This window comes from Oncorhynchus nerka, linkage group LG14, assembly GCF_034236695.1.
Source record: "Oncorhynchus nerka isolate Pitt River linkage group LG14, Oner_Uvic_2.0, whole genome shotgun sequence".
NCBI lineage: Eukaryota > Metazoa > Chordata > Actinopteri > Salmoniformes > Salmonidae > Oncorhynchus > Oncorhynchus nerka.
In genome coordinates this window covers 59,454,955-59,476,993 of record NC_088409.1, presented here as the reverse complement: position 1 = coordinate 59,476,993, position 22,039 = coordinate 59,454,955, and the positions used below count along the sequence as shown (strand labels likewise).

Here is a 22,039-nt window from a genome sequence, read left to right as displayed (position 1 = left end):
GCGTCAACCTCGACAATGAACTGTCTAGAGACGTCAGGTGTAACAAGGATAGGAGCGGATGTAAAACGCTTCTTGAGGAGATCAAAAGCTCCCTGGGCGGAAACGGACCACTTAAAGCACGTCTTGACAGAAGTAAGGGCTGTGAGAGGAGCTGCCACCTGACCGAAATTACGAATGAAACGACGATAGAAATTCGCGAAACCGAGAAAGCGCTGCAGCTCGACACGTGACTTAGGGACGGGCCAATCGCTGACAGCTTGGACCTTAGCGGGATCCATCTGAATACCTTCAGCGGAAATAACAGAACCGAGAAATGTGACGGAGGAGACATGAAAAGCGCACTTCTCAGCCTTCACATAAAGACAATTCTCTAAAAGGCGCTGGAGGACACGTCGAACGTGCTGAACATGAATCTGGAGTGACGGTGAAAAAAATCAGGATATCGTCAAGGTAAACGAAAACAAAGATGTTCAGCATGTCTCTCAGTACATCATTCACTAATGCCTGAAAGACAGCTGGAGCGTTAGCGAGACCGAACGGCAGAACCCGGTATTCAAAGTGCCCTAACGGAGTGTTAAACGCCGTTTTCCACTCGTCCCCCTCCCTGATGCGCACGAGATGGTAAGCGTTACGAAGGTCCAACTTAGTGAAAAACCTGGCTCCCTGCAGGATCTCGAAGGCTGAAGACATAAGGGGAAGCGGATAACGATTCTTAACCGTTATGTCATTCAGCCCTCGATAATCCACGCAGGGGCGCAGGGTCCCGTCCTTTTTCTTAACAAAAAAAAACCCCGCTCCGGCGGGAGAGGAGGAAGGGACTACGGTACCGGCGTCGAGAGCTACAGACAAATAATCTTCGAGAGCCTTACGTTCGGGAGCCGACAGAGAGTATAGTCTACCCCGGGGGAGTGGTACCCGGAAGGAGATCAATACTACAATCATACGACCGGTGAGGAGGAAGGGAGGTGGCCCTGGACCGACTGAAGACCGTGCGCAGATCATGATATTCCTCCGGCACCCCTGTCAAATCACCAGGCTCCTCCTGTGAAGAGGGGGCAGAAGAAACAGGTGGAATAGCAGACATTAAACACTTCACATGACAAGAGACGTTCCAGGAGAGGATAGAGTTACTAGACCAATTAATAGAAGGATTATGACACACTAGCCAGGGATGGCCCAAAACAACAGGTGTAAAAGGTGAACGAAAAATCAAAAAAGAAATGGTTTCGCTATGATTACCAGAGACAGTGAGGGTTAAAGGCAGCGTTTCACGCTGAATCCTGGGGAGAGGACTACCATCCAAGGCGAACATGGCCGTGGGCTCCCCTAACTGTCTGAGAGGAATGTCATGTTCCCGAGCCCAGGCTTCGTCCATAAAACAGCCCACCGCCCCAGAGTCTATCAAGGCACTGCAGGAAGCTGCCGAACCGGTCCAGCGTAGATGGACCGACAAGGTAGTACAGGATCTTGAAGGAGAGACCTGAGTAGTAGCACTCACCAGTAGCCCTCCGCTTACTGATGAGCTCTGGCTTTTACTGGACATGAAATGACAAAATGACCAGCGGAACCGCAATAGAGACAGAGGCGGTTGGTGATTCTCCGTTCCCTCTCCTTAGTCGAGATGCGAATACCCCCAGCTGCATGGGCTCAGCACCTGAGCCAGTGGAGGAAGATGGTAGTGATGCGGAGAAGGGGGGAAACGGATAACGCGAGCTCTCTTCCACGAGCTCGGTGACGAAGATCTACCCGTCGTTCTATACGAATAGCGAGTTCAATCAAAGAATCCACGCTGGAAGGAACCTCCCGGGAGAGAATCTCATCCTTTACCTCCGCGTGGAGACCCTCCAGAAAACGAGCGAGCAACGCCGGCTCGTTCCAGTCACTGGAGGCAGCAAGAGTGCGAAACTCTATAGAGTAGTCCGTTATGGATCGATTACCTTGACATAGGGAAGACAGGGCCCTGGAAGCTTCTTTCCCAAAAACTGAACGATCAAAAATCCGTATCATCTCCTCCTTAAAGTTCTGATACTGGTTAGTACATTCAGCCCTTGCCTCCCAGATTGCCGTGCCCCACTCACGAGCCCGTCCAGTAAGGAGAGATATGACGTAGGCGATACGAGCTGTACCCCTGGAGTACGTGTTGGGCTGGAGAGAACACAATATCACACTGGGTGAGGAACGAGCGGCATTCAGTGGGCTCCCCAGAGTAACACGGTGGGTTATTAATTCTGGGCTCCGGAGACTCGGAAGCCCTGGAAGTAGCCGGTGGATCGAGGCGGAGATTGTGAATATGTTTCGAGAGGTCGGAGACTTGGGCGGCCAGGGTCTCAACGGCATGTCGAGCAGCAGACAATTCCTGCTCGTGTCTGCCTAGCATCGCTCCCTGGATCTCGACGGCTGAGTAGAGAGGATCCGAAGTCGCTGGGTCCATTCTTGGTCGGATTCTTCTGTTATGCAGGTGAGTGAGGACCCAAAAGCGATTTAACAGAAACAGAGTCTTTTAATGTCCAAACAGGGAAAACATAAATCCTCAATCTTTACAGGAGATGTCCAAACAGGGAAAACATAAATCCTCTATCTTTACAGGAGAGTCCCCCTTCTAGTAGTAGAGGAGAATAGCAGGGCTAGCGGCAACAGACTGCTGGTCCCTCCGGGTAGGCGCGGGCCGTAGAGGACAGAGACACCTGCTCACACGCAGCATCTGATGAAGAGGCAGATTACGACAGGACGGGACAAGGGCAAAGCAAACAAGAATCCGACAAGGACAGAAGCAGAAACAGAGAGAGAAATAGAGACTTAATCAGAGGGCAAAAGAGAGGACAGGTGTGAGAGAGTAAACGAGGTCGTTAGGAGAATGAGGAACAGCTGGGAGCAGGAACGGAACGATAGAGAGAGAGAAAGTAACCTAATACGACCAGCAGGGGGAAACGAAGAGAAGAGAAAGCACAGGGACAAGACATAACATGACAATACATGACATACCATGCCTTATTTACATTTTTAAGTCCGATTTTTCATATTATAGAATTTCAAATGTTTCATTCTGGTTTTCAGAATGACCTTTGCTGCTGTTTCTGACATCCCAGGTTTAGTACCTTGGTAGGAGTCAATTCCATTTCAGCTTGCTCTGTTCAGAAAAGTAATTCATGCTGAACTGACTCTATTAACATTGGGATTAGGGATGTTAACGGTTAACCGTTAATCGGCCCAAAAATACGCTTGACCGCTCATGCATATCGGTTTATAGGTGCATTTGCATGATTTAGTGGAATTAAATTGGCCACTAAATGGTATTTTAGTTAGTCGTCATGTATCTTATTTATCACACGCACACAGCATACATACAGCATACATACTGTACAGAGCCTAGTTTGAGGAGAAGAATAGCCTATTACCTGTCCGCTGGTATTGGAGTGACACGTGTTTTTATAAACCCAGTCATTGTGCATTGCGCAACAAATAACTATTCTAAATGCAATTGCGTGTTAAAAACTGTTTTGATGGCCACGATTTAATAGAGTTGCTTGTAATTTAAGCACGCATCCCATTTGTCATTCGACTGCATAGGCTATAGTCAACAGTAGGCGGCTATCAGCGTGTCACCCACCACTTTGCAACATGAGCCTGACGCAGTATAATTGTTTGAAACCTGAACGTTTTACTTTACTTCAAATAATGAGGCATTTCTTACCTTGCTTCAAAGTAGCCTAGTGAAAATCCAACCTTCGTGCCATTAACCATCGTTTCTCTACTGTTCTATTGGTTTTCATATCAACTTTCTTTAGTTGTCCAGAAGCCAAAGGCACAATCCTAGCCATGTTAGTTTTTGCTATTAGAATCCCCATCTTTGTAAGTTTCAAACTGAGATTTTCATCTCTGTCACAAATGGAATCACTCGCATTAGGTTCACTGTTTAGAACAGTGTTTCCCCCCCCTTCCCACCCTGCCTAGGAACAGGATGTTGGTTGTCATTCCCCACTCCCCCATATCTCTATCTGACCCCCTCCCATAAACATTCAAGGTTGCTTGTCAACCGTGGATGTTTTTACATCCTCACTCCCTCCCTCCTCCTGGCGACCCAGAGAAAACCCTCCCCATACCACCCCTTCCCTGTGGGACTGAAAGCATGCATAGTATTTTCTGTTGGTCACATCATTTTACTGTTTGGAAAGATGTTTACCATTTGTTGACCGGTTAATGAGGGTTGGCTAGTTGACCGAAATTTGCATCCCTAGTTGGGATTGATTGAACTGTACAGTCTGTCTCAGTGTCTCCGATGTGTTATGTAAACGGGATTACCATGTAAGAAACAATACTAACAGATATTTCAAAACCTCTTTGACCGTGTCTCTGTACACCTTTGTGTAAAGATTTAAACACGTGTCTCCAATGACCCGCTAGAACAAAGAAGCAGCTTCACAAGAGAGGAACGCTGTGACAGAATACAGTGTGTTTTACAGAAACACGGATGATGACTTCATAGACAACAAGCATTTCGAGATGGCGTCAGGTTGGCAGCACTTTCACAAAGACATCAGAGAGGGAATACAAGCCTCTGAGTCGTCCTGCACTCTGTGTGCACCTGCTACCAGCACTTTGCCTAATCTGCAGGCCATCGATTACACAGCACTCTGAAAATGTAAGTGCATGTGGATGAAATATCATATGGGAAGAAAGCCTCGGGGTTAGAGGAGGAAGATTTCTTCTTCCGTGGTTTGGAAAGTGCAGTCATAGATCCAGGGTACTTTGTCCATGAGTGCTGTTGTGACAAACATGATTTGTATTGTGAATGTGAGGGGCAATGGATTGGCATAGCAAAAGGGTTGCTTTCGTTTAGGTGAAAAATGATGGTGGAAAATATCTAATCTATCTAAAAAATCGAATTGAGTGACCATTTCTAAAGGGGCTGCGAACTATCCTTCCTGTCAAGAGGTTGTTTTTCTTTCATATTCACGCTGCTTGTAAACTGGAGGATTTCCTGACTTTGAGTGGTGTTTTAAACAAAAGATGGGTTAAACACACATAGCAAAACATGCCAACTTGAGTTAGTACTGCCTCAGATTCTCTGGCACTTCACATAAACCTTTTATGGTCGGCTAGGCCTCTTTCCACCTTTTTAAACAGTAAACAAAATGTGTCCTTTCTCACCCCTATTTTCTCACTGTGAGGACAGAGGAAAGCTTGTTGGGGACTTGTATTCTTGACCGTTAATCAAGTAATATTTGGTTAATTTGGGCACCCGTCCCGCACTTCCTTTTTGGTAATATAAAGCTCATTCTGGTTAAGAACTCCCACGGCACCCATACCCCCAGAGCCAGACCTCTCTTTGAAGTGATCTATTTGCACTCTGGCATTCGCCTTGTAGTACCACCATGTATTTCCTCTTGCAGGCAGCCGTTTTATTTGTCTAGGAAGTGTCAGTGGCATTCTTCCACTGTGTACTCTGGGTCTGCTGCCATTTCAAGCCTGTCAACCAGCAGGCTGATAACAGTTACTAGTGGGGCTTTGGCTCAGGGAGGATTTCAAAGCCTGAATTCAGACTCAAACAAAAGCAGCTTTCAGCTGTGATTACTCAAACTCATAATGTGCTGGCGTTTACAAAAATCCCACAGATTCTTCTGTGGGATCTGTGGCATCTTGAATGCCCCGGTGTGTCCCTGGAGCTGGCTGGTACTTCAGCATCCTACCTCAGAGAGAGAGAGAGAGAGAGAGAGAGAGAGAGAGAGAGAGGAAAGGGTGATATGTCAGTTGTCTTCTAAGAACCTCAAAGGGTCTGCGGCTCAGAGTGTGGCCACAGTCCAACACGCAATAATTCATTTCCGGCACAACAAGCTGATTGGACCAAATTAAGGCTCAGCCAATAAAACCCTCCGGTGGGAATTTGAATGGAAAATGCGTCATTTTTATTGAAGTCATTAATTCTCCCTGCAGGAAGCCTGCCCAGGGCTTTATAGAGACCCGACGTTGGCTCTCTAGCCGAGCGTGAAATGAGCAGCCTGCTAGGCCAGGATTAAATACCTGCTCTCTGCTTAGGGCCAAGTGAAGGTTGCTGCAGCCGACACCGCACACGGGCTGGGCTCCCCCTCATCAGTCACAGGCTGTATTAAGTCACAGGGGTGATGCAGGGAGCTAAGGACACTGTGCTGCAATGGTTTGCACTGCAAACATGGGGGCCAAGGGGGATGGCAGCTGAACTTGCCCTTCATCTCATGGACAGTACAGTATTTCAGATCATAATGTCTGGAATGGGATGAATGGGTAGCTGACCTCCTATTAAACCTTTATTTAACAATGTGTCGGTCACTTTAAATTGACAGACTTTGTCATGGTATGAAAGAACAGATGGCCACCATCCAAACACAGGTCAGCGTTCGAGATAGTAGAGAAATGATAGAACGTTTCGGGTAGCCTTCCAGGGGCTTCCCACAATAAGTTGGGTGAATTTTGGCTAATTATTTCTGACAGAGCTGGTGTAACGGAGTCAGGTTTGTAGGCCTCCTTGCTCGCACACGCTTTTTCAGTTCTGCCCACAAATTTTTATAGGATTGAGATCAGGGCTTTGTAATGGCCACTCCAATACCTTGACTTTGCTGATGTCTTGAGATGTTTCTGCAATATATCCACAGAATTTTCCTTCCTCATGAGGCCATCTATTTTGTGAAGTGCACCAGTCCCTCCTGCAGCAAAGCACTTCCACAACATGATGCTGCCACCCCCGTGCATCATGGTTGGGATGGTGTTCTTCGGCTTGCAAGCCTCCCCCTTTTTCCTCCAAACATAGCGATGGTCATTATGGCCAAACAATTATATTTTTGCTTCATCAGACCAGAGGACATTTCTCCAAAAAGTATGATCTTTGTCCCCATGTGCAGTTGCAAACCATAGTCTGGCTTTTTATGGCGGTTTTCGAGCAGTGTCTTCTTCCTGGCTGAGCAGCCTTTCAGGTTATGTCGATATAGGACTCGTTTTACTGTGAATATAGATACTTTTGTACCTGTTTCCTCCAGCATCTTCACAACGTCCTTTGCTGTTGTTCTGGGATTGATTTGCACTTTTCACACCCAAGTACGTTCATCTCTAGGAGACAGAACGCGTCTCCTTCCTGAGCGGTATGACGGCTGCCTGGTCCCATGGTGTTTATACTTGCGTACTATTGCGTGGACTGGGATATGTTTCGTATTGTTTCGTATTGCGTCAGACAACAACAGTGACGAATACGCGGATTCGGTGAGCGAGTTCATTAGAACGTGCGTTGAAGATGTCGTTCCCATAGCAACGATTAAAACATTCCCAAACCAGAAACCGTGGATTGATGGCAGCATTCGCGTGAAACTGAAAGCCCGAACCACTGCTTTTAATCAGGGCAAGGTGACCGGAAACATGACCGAATACAAACAGTGTAACTATTCCCTCCGCAAGGCAATCAAACAAGCTAAGCGTCAGTATAGAGACAAAGTAGAATCTCAATTCAACGGCTCAGACACAAGAGGTATGTGGCAGGGTCTACAGTCAATCACGGATTACAAAAAGAAAACCAGCCCAGTCACGGACCAGGATGTCTTGCTCCCAGGCAGACTAAATAACTTTTTTGCCCGCTTTGAGGACAATACAGTGCCACTGACACGGCCCGCAACTAAAACATGAGGACTCTCCTTCACTGCAGCCGACGTGAGGAAAACATTTTTAAAATTGATTTTACCTTTATTTAACTAGGCAAGTCAGTTAAGAACAAATTCTTATTTTCAATGACGGCCTAGGAACAGTGGGTTAACTGCCTGTTCATGGGCAGAACGACAGATTTGTACCTTGCCAGCTCGGGGGTTTGAACTTGCAACCTTGCGGTTACTAGCCCAACACTCTAACCACTAGGCTACCCTGCCGCCCCATTTAAACATGTCAACCCTCGCAAGGCTGCAGGCCCAGACGGCATCCCCAGCCGCGCCCTCAGAGCATGCGCAGACCAGCTGGCTGGTGTGTTTACGGACATATTCAATCAATCCCTATCCCAGTCTGTTGTTCCCACATGCTTCAAGAGGGCCACCATTGTTCCTGTTCCCAAGAAAGCTAAGGTAACTGAGCTAAATGACTACCGCCCCGTAGCACTCACTTCTGTCATCATGAAGTGCTTTGAGAGACTAGTCAAGGACCATATCACCTCCACCCTACCTGACACCCTAGACCCACTCCAATTTGCTTACTGCCCAAATAGGTCCACAGACGATGCAATCTCAACCACACTGCACACTGCCCTAACCCATCTGGACAAGAGGAATACCTATGTGAGAATGCTGTTCATCGACTACAGCTCGGCATTTAACACCATAGTGCCCTCCAAGCTCGTCATCAAGCTCGAGACCCTGGGTCTCGACCCCGCCCTGTGCAACTGGGTACTGGACTTCCTGACGGGCCGCCCCCAGGTGGTGAGGGTAGGCAACAACATTTCCACCCCGCTGATCCTCAACACTGGGGCCCCACAAGGGTGCGTTCTGAGCCCTCTCCTGTACTCCCTGTTCACCCACGACTGTGTGGCCACGCACGCCTCCAACTGAATCATCAAGTTTGCGGACGACACAACAGTGGTAGACTTGATTACCAACAACGACGAGACGGCCTACAGGGAGGAGGTGAGGGCCCTCGGAGTGTGGTGTCAGGAAAATAACCTCACACTCAACGTCAACAAAACTAAGGAGATGATTGTGGACTTCAGGAAACAGCAGAGGGAACACCCCCCTATCCACATCGATGGAACAGTAGTGGAGAGGGTAGTAAGTTTTAAGTTCCTCGGCGTACACATCACAGACAAACTGAATTGGTCCACCCACACAGACAGCATCGTGAAGAAGGCGCAACAGCGCCTCTTCAACCTCAGGAGGCTGAAGAAATTTGGCTTGTCACCAAAAGCACTCACATACTTCTACAGATGCACAATCGAGAGCATCCTGTCGGGCTGTATCACCGCCTGGTACGGCAACTGCTCCGCCCACAACCGTAAGGCTCTCCAGAGGGTAGTGAGGTCTGCACAACGCATCACCGGGGGCAAACTACCTGCCCTCCAGGACACCTACACCACCCGATGTTACAGGAAGGCCATAAAGATCATCAAGGACAACAACCACCCGAGCCACTGCCTGTTCACCCCGCTATCATCCAGAAGGCGAGGTCAGTACAGGTGCATCAAAGCTGGGACCGAGGGACTGAAAAACAGCTTCTATCTCAAGGCCATCAGACTGTTAAACAGCCACCACTAACATTGAGTGGCTGCTGCCAACACACTGACTCAACTCCAGCCACTTTAATAATGGGAATTGATGGGAAATGATGTAAAATATATCACTAGCCACTTTAAACAATGCTACCTAATATAATGTTTACATACCCTACATTATTCATCTCATACGTATATGTATATACTGTACTCTATATCATCTACTGCATCTTTATGTAATACATGTATCACTAGCCACTTTAACTATGCCACTTTGTTTACATACTCATCTCATATGTATATGCTGCACTCAATACCATCTACTGTATCTTGCCTATGCCGCTCTGTACCATCACTCACTCATATATCTTTATGTACATATTCTTATCCCCTTACACTTGTGTCTATAAGGTAGTAGTTTTGGAATTGTTAGCTAGATTACGTGTTGGTTATTACTGCATTGTCGGAACTAGAAGCACAAGCTACACTCGCATTAACATCTGCTAACCAGGTGTATGTGACAAATACAATTTGATTTGATTTGATTTGTACAGATGAACGTGGTACCTTTAGGCATTTGGAAATTGCTCCCAAGGATGAACCAGACTTGTGGAGATCAACAATTATTTTTCTGAGGTCTTGGCTGATTTCTTTTACATTTACATTTAAGTCATTTAGCAGACGCTCTTATCCAGAGCGACTTACAAATTGGTGCGTTCACCTTAAGACATCCAGTGGAACAGCCACTTTACAATAGTGCATCTAAATCTTTTAAGGGGGGGTGAGAAGGATTACTTTATCCTATCCTAGGTATTCCTGAAAGAGGTGGGGTTTCAGGTGTCTCCGGAAGGTGGTGATTGACTCCGCTGTCCTGGCGTCGTGAGGGAGTTTGTTCCACCATTGGGGGGCCAGAGCAGCGAACAGTTTTGACTGGGCTGAGCGGGAACTGTACTTCCTCAGTGGTAGGGAGGCGAGCAGGCCAGAGGTGGATGAACGCAGTGCCCTTGTTTGGGTGTAGGGCCTGATCAGAGCCTGGAGGTACTGAGGTGCCGTTCCCCTCACAGCTCCATAGGCAAGCATCATGGTCTTGTAGCGGATGCGAGCTTCAACTGGAAGCCAGTGGAGAGAGCGGAGGAGCGGGGTGACGTGAGAGAACTTGGGAAGGTTGAACACCAGACGGGCTGCGGCGTTCTGGATGAGTTGTAGGGGTTTAATGGCACAGGCAGGGAGCCCAGCCAATAGCGAGTTGCAGTAATCCAGACGGTAATCCAGAGTTTTCCATGATGTCAAGCAAAGAGGCAATGAGTTTGAAGGTAGGACTTGAAATACATCCACAGGTACACCTCCTATTGACTCAAATTATGTCAATTAGCCGATCAGAAGCTTCTAAAGCCATGATATCATTTTCTGGAATTTTCCAAGCTGTTTAAAGGCACAGTCAACTTAGTGTATGTCATCTTTTGACCCACTGGAATTGGGATACAGTGAATTATAAGTGAATTAATCTGTCTGTAAGCAATTTTTTGAAAAATGACTTGTGTCATTCACAAAGTAGATGTCCTAACCGACTTGCCAAAATGATAGTTTGTTAACAAGAAATGTGTGTAGTGGTTGAAAAACGGGTTTTAATGACTCCAACATAAGGGTATGTAAACTTCCAACTTCAAATGTAAATACTTAATGAGTAATGATAACATGGCTGTATACACAGGGTACCAGTACCAAGTTGATGTGCAGGGGTACGAGGTAATTGAGGTAGATATGTACAATCAACAGGATAGATAATAAACAGTAGTATCAGCTTATTTGATGAGTCAAAGAAGTTACTGCTAAAGGGGTCAATGCAGGTGTCCAGGTAGTTATTCGGTTAACTATTCAATTAACTATTTAGCAGTCTAATGGCTTCGGGGTAAAGCTGTTCATGGTCCTGTTGGTTCCAGACTTGGTGCATCGGTACCACTTGCCATGCGGTAGCAGAGATAAAAATCTATGACTTGAGTGGCTGGGGTCTTTGACAATTTTTAGGGCCTTCCTCTGACATCACCTGGTATAGAGGTCCTGGATGCCAGGAATCTCAGCCCCATTGATGTACTGGGCCATACACACTACCCTCTGTACCACCTTGTGGTCGGATGCCAAGCAGTTGTCATACCAAGCGACGATACATCCAGTCAAATTGCCTTTAATGGTGCAGCTGTACAACTTTTTGAGGATCTGAGGTCTCATGACAAATCTTTTCAGCCTCCTAAAGGAGAAGCGGTGTTGTCGTGCCTTCTTCATGACTGTGTTGGTTTGTGTGGACCATGGTAGATCCTTAGTGATGTGGACACCGTGGAACTTAAAGCTCTCAACCCGCTCCACTAAAGCCCTGTTGATGTGAATGGGGGCGTGCTCGGCCCTCCGTTTCCTGTAGTCCATGATCAGCTCCTTTGACTTCCTGACTTTGATGGAGAGGCTGTTGTTCTTCCTATAGGCTGTCTCATCGTCGTCGGTGATCAGGCCAACCACCGTTGTGACGTCAGCAAACTTAATGTTAATATTAATATTTAAATCACAAGTCACGTATTAAGGTTGGTCAAATACTGTAGATGTAACTGTAAACAATAAATTACAGTTATATCTGATATGATCAAATAAATAACTCACAGAGGTGTGGAGTCCGCTGTGCTTCAGCTGTGTGACTCCTGTAGCTTAGCATCTGCTTCATCGGACCATTTCCGTATTGAATGGTACTTCCTGTTTGAATTTTTGCATGTGAGCAGGCATCAGGAGGATAGAGTTATGGTCAGATTTGCCAAATTGAGGGCAAGGGGGAGCTTTGTAAGGGTTTCCGTGGGGTGGAGTAAGGTGATCTAGAGTTTTGTCCTCCTCTAGTTGCAAAGGTGACATGATGGTAGAAATTGGGTGAGACAGATTTCAGTTTCCCTGCATTCAAATTAAATCTGTTGGGTTCGATCCCAGGCTGTGTCACAGCTGGCCGTGACCAGGAGTCCCATGGGCCGGCGCACAATTGGCCCAGCGTCGTTTGGGTCAGGGGAAGGTTTGGCCAGGGGTGATTTCCTTGGCTCATCATGCTCTAGCGACTTCTTGTGGCGGACCGGGCACCTGCAAGCTGACTTCGTTTGTCAGTTGGATGGGGTTTCCTCCGACACATTGGTGTGGCCGGCTTCCGTTTAAGCAAGCAGTGTTTTAAGAAGCAGTGCGGCTTGGCAGGTCGTGTTTCGGAGGACGCATGACTCTCGACCTTTGCCTCTCCCGACTCCATTGGAGAGTTGCAGCGATTAGACAGGATCTTAACTACCACTTGGATATCACGAAATTGGGCAGAAAAAGTCATAATAATATACAGTGGGGAGAACAAGTATTTGATACACTGCCGATTTTGCAGCTTTTCCTACTTACAAAGCATGTAGAGGTCTGTAATTTTTTATCATAGGTACACTTCAACTGTGAGAGACGGAATCTAGGTGTGCAAACCTGGTCAAGAACTACAGGAAACGTATATCTCTGTAATTGTAATTATATATATCTCTGTAATTGCAAACAAAGGTTTCTGTACCAAATATTAAGTTCTGCTTTTCTGATGTATCAAATACTTATGTCATGCAATAAAATGCTAATTAATTTCTTAATCATACAATGTGATTTTCTGGATTTTTGTTTTAGATTCCGTCTCTCACAGTTGAAGTGTACCTATGATAAAAATTACAGACCTCTACATGCTTTGTAAGTAGGAAACCTGCAAAATCAGCAGTGTATCAAATACTTGTTCTCCCCACTGTATATATATATATATATCATTGTGTTTCATAGGTACTGTAGTAACCTAGGTGAGCCAAAGTGCGACATATGGTGAACTAAATTTGTGTGTGTGTCCTCTGTATGGGATATGTGTATGTTTGCTCTTACGACCTTTACCAAGACAAAATCCCGACATAATCCTAATTAGGGGGCTAAGTGCATGTCGACGACTGAGCACACCACATAGTCTAGACGGTGATAACTGCCCTGACACCTCGACTACCCCTATGGTTAGCAAGGCTGTAATGGTCTACTGTGTCGTCATGCCTCCAACGCCCATTCTGAGCTGCACTACATCGATGAAATAGGAACTGAAACCAGGGTGTCTGTTGAGCAGAAAACATGTTGCTTCCTATGATCTTATAATAGAAACAGGATCTCATGCACATGGAAGACGTATTTTTGACGACCCTATCGAGCCCACGTTTCAGCTGATCAGTGAGTCGGATGAAACAGAAAGAAACAGATGAGACCACGATCAAAAGGCCAGCCTCTGTAAAGTAGAGCATTGTTTTTGTCAGAAGAGTAGAGACTGGGTAATGAATGTGTTCCTGACCTGGTTTTAGCGCCTCTTATCCATCTCCCTCTCGCTGTTCCTCGCTAAATTGAATTTTCTTGCTTCTGGTTGGGTTTGGGGCACTTTTTATCTTGATATTTTCAGCAACCACCTCATCTTTGATAGAAATGACAAACACACACACGCACGCACGCACACACACACAAAGCTTTGGTCTTATGACATTCAACGACTCATACTTAAAGACAGTGCGGTCAGAGTGAGTGATGATAATTATGATAACTATCTCTTGCCCACCGTACTAAGTTTGGATTGCTTGTTGTGCCACCTATTTGTTGGTCATGACTCTGTTACCACCGTTGCGGTTTTGTTTGGCCGTGTAATGTACTCTGATGAGTCCATTTTCTTTTTCAGTTCCAGCTAGTGGACAATCCAGATAGAAAGCACAGCTGGTAGGGTGCAGTTGGCATCCGAACACCTAGTTATCAGTAATCTAAAGCAAAGAATGTATAACCATGACTCATCTGTAAAAGGAGCAGCCTAACATTTTGAAGAAAATTCATGATCAACTCTGGTATCCTGTTAGACTAGATGTGAACCATTGATGAGTCTATGTCATCACCTATACGTTCAGAAAGGAATGCTTTTGTGCCGGAGTCTGCCCTAGTGGTTAGCCCTCTAGACCGTATGCCACTGGCGACGTGGGAATGAATCCCGTCTCAGTCCTTCCTCTCTATATGTTTCCCCGTCATTGTAAGTAAGAGTTTGTTCTAAACTGACTTGCCTGGTTAAATCCAATTCCAATGTAGCCTCCATTTCTGACTATCACTGTCTAAAAAAACAATGAAATATATTAAAACATTCTGGCTAACAATTAAGTACTTTACTGTGATTGTTTTCAATTAAAAAATGTTTTAAAAAAATAAACTGAAATAGCTTCTTAGCGAAGAGCAATTTCTGAAGCAAGAATTTTGCTAGGACTGTCTGGGAGTGGTCTGAGTGGGGAGGGGAAACTGAAAACCATCTGTTATTGGCAGAGAGGTTTGGAACTCTCTTATTGGTCTATTAACTCATTTCAAATCAAATCAAATGTTATAGTTTACCCCCTGATGTCACCAGGCAGGCCAAAACTCAGTCCCACCTAAACAGGTTGAAATTTCAGGCTGTCTTTTCAAACAGCTCTTACACTAAAAGGGCATTATCATCATTTTCGCAATTTCACAGTATTATTCCAACCTCCGTAGTGTGGACACATACAAGGACTGCACTGGGCCTTTTAAAGGATTTTTTTTGAGAATCTGAACATGGCACGTTATATAATATACTTCCTGTTACCTAGTCACCTTACACAGCCCTGATAAAGGCCAAGTCTAATTTGTCATTATATGAATCCTTTGAATGTGAACATCTATTCATTGTGGGTCTTGTAGAGTTGTGCCCTGCACTGCTTCCTTGTGACAAACCAAACTACGTGCTGTGAGCAGTTCTTCATTTGAACAGATGTTGTGTTGACCGTTGCAAAAAGGAGAACATTAGATCACTTCAAAGCCATCACCAGGCCAGAACGGCCACACAAAGTGCCTGTATCTTCACATCTGAGTTTGGCCTCTGCCAAACATACACCAAACAGTGGTGACCGAGACTTTTGAGAACAGATGCCCTCGGCAGTCAGCTAGCTCTGGTTCAGTTGAGTTCGGCACAGGACATTGTGTAACACCAGAGACTCAGCACAGTGTGGCCTCTCCACCAGCTGGAAGAGCAGGATTCCCCGGAGAGCACAACAACATATGAGCTCGAATGTGTTGAACCTAAAGAAGATCTCAACTCTTATCCACATGCTGTAGATAGCATTGCTGTGTTATGGTACGGTACATTAAGAAAATAACACCCACACACTCTGATGGCTCCTAAGCAACACATGTAATAGATACCAACAGTTTGACAGCTATGCTTCCCTCATCAGGGTTTCATCTTGTACACTATACTGTGTGCTGTGATGTCACAATAACTATTTCCAATGGCAGCTGGACTTGAGATGGCCATGTGTAGCCCTAGTGTACAGCTGCATCCTGTGGGTTTAGAATCAGTGAGGCAAGTAATCCCTCTGAAGAAGATTATTATCTTACGACTTTCATTTCTTTTGTTGAAAAAAGATGTGTGATTCATAGCTAGACGTATGAGTGGCAGCGTCTGTATTATGTTGGTTAGATATTCGTTTTCCACTCCACCAGTTCTTATGTCAGCGGCAGCTGCTAGCTTGAGTTATGTCACGTCATTTCCTACCCATTTCCTACCCACAAGGCACACACGTTGTTTCAGCGTAATTTGTTGACGTGTTGTGACGTGGAATCAACGTGGAAAATACATTGGGATTAGAAAAAAAGCCATATCATCCAGCACTGTTTTCATCTCATTTCAACCAGCGTTGTAAACCTTGAAATTAGGTTAAAATGTCAACTTAAAAACATTGACTTAACCGGACTAACATGTTGTTACATCAATCTAATTTCAACATAATCATCAGAACTATGTATACATTGAAATTGCGTTGAAAATTCCACATAGAAACTTAACTTTTTTATTTTATTTTTCATCCTATATTCAATATACACTGAGTATACAAAACATTAAGAACACCTGCTCTTTTGATGACATGGACTGACCAGTTGAATCCAGGTGAAAACTATGATCCCTTATTGATGTCACTTGTTAAACCCACTTCTATCAGTGAAGATGAAGGGGAGGAGACAATTTAAAGAAGGATTTCTAAGCCTTGAGACAATTGAGACATGGATTGTGTATGTGTGTCATTCAGAGGGTGAATGGGCATGACAAAATATTTAAGTGCCTTTGAACGGGGTATGGTAGTAGGTACCAGGTGCACCGGTTAGTGTCAAGAACTGCAACGCTGCTCGGTTTTTCACACTCAAGTTTCCTGTGTGTATCAAAAATGGTCCACCAACCAACGGACATCCAGCCAACTTAACACAACTGTCGGAAGCATTGGAGTCAACATGGGCCAACATCCCTGTGGAACGCTTTTGACATGCCCCAACGAATTTAGGCTGTTCTGAGGGCAAATGTGTAAGGGGGGAACTCAATGTTAGAAAGGTTTTCCGAATGTTTGGGGTGGTTGACCGTATGTAGAATATCATATTTGATTAGACATATTTTATTTGAGTTAGAGGAGTTACTTTTAACTATTCAATGTTATTCAAAGTTCAACATAATCTCAAACACCCCAATATAGGCTATATTGAATATACAGTAGGGTGAAAATATTTTGTACATTTCTGTGGAATTTTCATTGAAATTTAAATGTATACATTGTTCTGATGATTATGTTGTAATTAGATTGATGTAACAACCGGTTAAGTCTATGTATTTAAGTTAAGGTTGTACCCTAATTTCAATGTTTACAACGCTGGTTGAAATGAGATGAAAACAATACTGGTTGATGACTTACTTAAAATTCAATGTATTTTTCGTGCTGGGTCCACATCATGTTGGGTGAAAAATTGTTTTTTTTGTTACACCCTCTTTTTCTTTTTTTTATACCAGAAAATGAACATCCATTGGGTAATTTGTCATTTTCAATGATTTGTAATGTTTTGAGCTAGTATGTATTCAAATGTTGTATATATGATATAATAAATAACAGATTGCATTTTGCACTCCCTCCCCCGTCTTCTCAAGATGAATGGTTTTGACCCCTCTAAAGTTTTTCCTTCACTCCCGCACGCCACTGTTTTGCTTTTGTTACATTTGTATCGTTGTTTAATGTCCGATGCACTCAGGGTGTTGTCACGTATCATTTTAGCTGCGTGCGCCCCAAGCAAATTCATTGGATCCTTTCACGTTGCCTGTATGAACCATCGTGTCTGCTTTTCTGTATCGCAGTCTTTGCCTCTGTGTGGCTTGCCCTTCCATCAGCCTACCAAAGGCTGCACATTTGACAGAAAACTGCATGCCCAGTATCTGTGCCTGTATGCACAGGAAATGTTTGATTTGATTAGTTTTTTAAAAATATTTGTATCTCGATGAAACAGCTCTGCTTGGCTTGGTAAGTAATATCGACCAATTAAGCCATTTCTACTCTTGTGGCATCAAATGTGTATGCTGCTGAGAGAAGTTAAGTGTGCCTTGAATTCTAAATAAGTTACAGACAGTGGCCACATCTATCACTGTGGGTGGGATTGTCAGGGGTGGAGCAGGATATATGTGAGTCACAGGGTTGATAGGGTTTCAGGCCTGTCAATTAATTATCGGGGGTGGGATTTTCAGGAAAGGGAGAAGATTAGAAATTTAGTCCTTAAAAAACTTTTTCAATACATTTTTTTTTGTGGCAAACCTTGTAGGTCCACTAGACCCCCGGCCCAACCATTGGGTAATCAAGTATGTATTTGGGGATGAAATTACACATACTAGAATAATGTACATACATTTACATTACATTTAAGTCATTTAGCAGACGCTCTTATCCAGAGCGACTTACAAATTGGTGCATTCACCTTATGACATCCAGTGGAGCAGCCACTTTACAATAGTGCATCTAAATCTTTTAAGGGGGGGGGTGAGAAGGATTACTTTATCCTATCCTAGGTATTCCTTAAAGAGGTGGGGTTTCAGGTGTCTCCGGAAGGTGGTGATTGACTCCGCTGTCCTGGCGTCGTGAGGGAGTTTGTTCCACCATTGGGGGGCCAGAGCAGCGAACAGTTTTGACTAGGCTGAGCGGGAACTGTACTTCCTCAGTGGTAGGGAGGCGAGCAGGCCAGAGGTGGATGAACGCAGTGCCCTTGTTTGGGTGTAGGGCCTGATCAGAGCCTGGAGGTACTGAGGTGCCGTTCCCCTCACAGCTCCGTAGGCAAGCACCATGGTCTTGTAGCGGATGCGAGCTTCAACTGGAAGCCAGTGGAGAGAGCGGAGGAGCGGGGTGACGTGAGAGAACTTGGGAAGGTTGAACACCAGACGGGCTGCGGCGTTCTGGATGAGTTGTAGGGGTTTAATGGCACAGGCAGGGAGCCCAGCCAACAGCGAGTTGCAGTAATCCAGACGGGAGATGACAAGTGCCTGGATTAGGACCTGCGCCGCTTCCTGTGTGAGGCAGGGTCGTACTCTGCGGATGTTGTAGAGCATGAACCTACAGGAACGGGCCACCGCCTTGATGTTAGTTGAGAACGACAGGGTGTTGTCCAGGATCACGCCAAGGTTCTTAGCGCTCTGGGAGGAGGACACAGTGGAGTTGTCAACCGTGATGGCGAGATCATGGAGCGGGCAGTCCTTCCCCGGGAGGAAGAGCAGCTCCGTCTTGCCGAGGTTCAGCTTGAGGTGGTGATCCGTCATCCACACTGATATGTCTGCCAGATATGCAGAGATGCGATTCGCCACCTGGTCATCAGAAGGGGGAAAGGAGAAGATTAATTGTGTGTCGTCTGCATAGCAATGATAGGAGAGACCATGTGAGGTTATGACAGAGCCAAGTGACTTGGTGTATAGCGAGAATAGGAGAGGGCCTAGAACAGAGCCCTGGGGGACACCAGTGGTGAGAGCACGTGGTGAGGAGACGGATTCTCGCCACGCCACCTGGTAGGAGCGACCTGTCAGGTAGGACGCAATCCAAGCGTGGGCCGCGCCGGAGATGCCCAACTCGGAGAGGGTGGAGAGGAGGATCTGATGGTTCACAGTATCGAAGGCAGCCGATAGGTCTAGAAGGATGAGAGCAGAGGAGAGAGAGTAAGCTTTAGCAGTGCGGAGCGCCTCCGTGATACAGAGAAGAGCAGTCTCAGTTGAATGACTATTCTTGAAACCTGACTGATTTGGATCAAGAAGGTCATTCTGAGAGAGATAGCGGGAGAGCTGGCCAAGGACGGCACGTTCAAGGGTTTTGGAGAGAAAAGAAAGAAGGGATACTGGTCTGTAGTTGTTGACATCGGAGGGATCGAGTGTAGGTTTTTTCAGAAGGGGTGCAACTCTCGCTCTCTTGAAGACGGAAGGGACGTAGCCAGCGGTCAGGGATGAGTTGATGAGCGAGGTGAGGTAAGGGAGAAGGTCTCCGGAAATGGTCTGGAGAAGAGAGGAGGGGATAGGGTCAAGCGGGCAGGTTGTTGGGCGGCCGGCCGTCACAAGACGCGAGATTTCATCTGGAGAGAGAGGGAGAAAGAGGTCAGAGCACAGGGTAGGGCAGTGTGAGCAGAACCAGCGGTGTCGTTTGACTTAGCAAACGAGGATCGGATGTCGTCAACCTTCTTTTCAAAATGGTTGACGAAGTCATCTGCAGAGAGGGAGGAGGGGGAGGGGGATTCAGGAGGGAGGAGAAGGTGGCAAAGAGCTTCCTAGGGTTAGAGGCAGATGCTTGGAATTTAGAGTGGTAGAAAGTGGCTTTAGCAGCAGCGACAGAAGAGGAAAATGTAGAGAGGAGGGAGTGAAAGGATGCCAGGTCCGCAGGGAGGCGAGTTTTCCTCCATTTCCGCTCGGCTGCCCGTAGCCCTGTTCTGTGAGCTCGCAATGAGTCGTCGAGCCACGGAGCGGGAGGGGAGGACCGAGCCGGCCTGGAGGATAGGGGACATAGAGAGTCATAGGATGCAGAAAGGGAGGAGAGGAGGGTTGAGGAGGCAGAATCAGGAGATAGGTTGGAGAAGGTTTGAGCAGAGGGAAGAGATGATAGGATGGAAGAGGAGAGAGTAGCGGGGGAGAGAGCGAAGGTTGGGACGGCGCGATACCATCCAGTAGGGGCAGTGTGGGAAGTGTTGGATGAGAGCGAGAGGGAAAAGGATACAAGGTAGTGGTCGGAGACTTGGAGGAGTTGCAATGAGGTTAGTGGAAGAACAGCATCTAGTAAAGATGAGGTCGAGCGTATTGCCTGCCTTGTGAGTAGGGGGAAGGTGAGAGGGAGAGGTCAAAAGAGGAGAGGAGTGGAAAGAAGGAGGCAGAGAGGAAAGAGTCAAAGGTAGACGTGGGGAGGTTAAAGTCGCCCAGAACTGTGAGAGGTGAGCCGTCCTCAGGAAAGGAGCTTATCAAGGCATCAAGCTCATTGATGAACAATCCGAGGAACCTGGAGGGCGATAAATGATAAGGATGTTAAGCTTGAAAGGGCTGGTAACTGTGACAGCATGGAATTCAAAGGAGGCGATAGACAGATGGGTAAGGGAGAAAGAAGAGAATGACCACTTGGGAGAGATGAGGATCCCGGTGCCACCACCCCGCTGACCAGAAGCTCTCGGGGTGTGCGAGAACACGTGGGTGGATGAAGAGAGAGCAGTAGGAGTAGCAGTGTTATCTGTGGTGATCCATGTTTCCGTCAGTGCCAAGAAGTCGAGGGACTGGAGGGAGGCATAGGCTGAGATGAACTCTGCCTTGTTGGCCGCAGATCGGCAGTTCCAGAGGCTACCGGAGACCTGGAACTCCACGTGGGTCGTGCGCGCTGGGACCACCAGATTAGGGTGGCCGCGGCCACGCGGTGTGGAGCGTTTGTATGGTCTGTGCAGAGAGGAGAGAACAGGGATAGACAGACACATAGTTGACAGGCTACAGAAGAGGCTACGCTAATGCAAAGGAGATTGGAATGACAAGTGGACTACACGTCTCGAATGTTCAGAAAGTTGAGCTTACGTAGCAAGAATCTTATTGACTAAAATGATTAAAAATGATACAGTACTGCTGAAGTAGGCTAGCTGGCAGTGGCTGTGTTGTTGACTTTGTAGGCTAGCTGGCAGTGGCTGCGTTGTTGATTCGGGGGCTAGCTGGCTAGCTAGCAGTGTTGATTACGTTACGTTGCTTTAAAAGAACGACAATAGCTGGCTAGGTAACCTAGAAAATCGCTCTAGACTACACAATTATCTTTGATACAGAGACGGCTATGTAGCTAGCTATGTAGCTAGCTACGATCAAACAAATCAAACTGTTGTACTGTAATGAAATGAAATGAAAATGTGATACTACCTGTGGAGCGAGGCGGAATGCGACCGGGTTGTTGAGTTCTAATTGGTAGACGTTGGCTAGCTGTTGGCTAGCTAGCAGTGTCTCCTACGTTAAGGACGACAAATAGCTGGCTGCGTTGTTGATTCAGGGGCTAGCTGGCTAGCTAGCTAGCAGTGTTGATTACGTTACGTTGCGTTAAAAGAACGACAGTAGCTGGCTAGGTAACCTAGAAAATCGCTCTAGACTACACAATTATCTACACAATTATCTTTGATACAGAGACGGCTATGTAGCTAGCTATGTAGACGGTGGGCGTTAGCTAGCTGGCTAGCTGCTGGGCAGATACGTTAGGATGACGAAATACGATAATTACGCAATTATCTTTGATACAAAGACGGCTATGTAGCTAGCTAAGAAGAAATTGCTAAGATTAGACAAATCAAACCGTTGTACTATAATGAAATGTAATGAAATGTAATTAAAAGTTATACTACCTGCAGCCGGAAGTGCAGACCGAAGTGCGGATGCGACTGTACAATTATTATTTTATTTTTTTACATTGTTTTTAACATTGATATTTTGTGTGCTTTGATCATTTT

At 46.0% G+C, this 22,039-nt stretch overlaps 1 protein-coding gene across 5 annotated transcripts in view; it reads left to right on the top strand.

Annotated features, from left to right (window-relative positions):
• LOC115141558 (G-protein coupled receptor 4-like) overlaps positions 1 to 22,039 on the top strand; it is a 46,974-nt gene that overhangs the window by 6,618 nt on the left and 18,317 nt on the right. The window contains exon 1 of one of the 5 annotated variants that reach the window (XM_065000207.1): positions 2,363 to 2,458. The exons of the other annotated variants lie outside the window; for them this stretch is intronic. The gene's annotated coding sequence lies outside the window, so the exon portion shown is untranslated. Of the gene's footprint in view, positions 1 to 2,362; positions 2,459 to 22,039 lie in introns of those variants that run through there. 5 annotated transcript variants of the gene reach the window in all.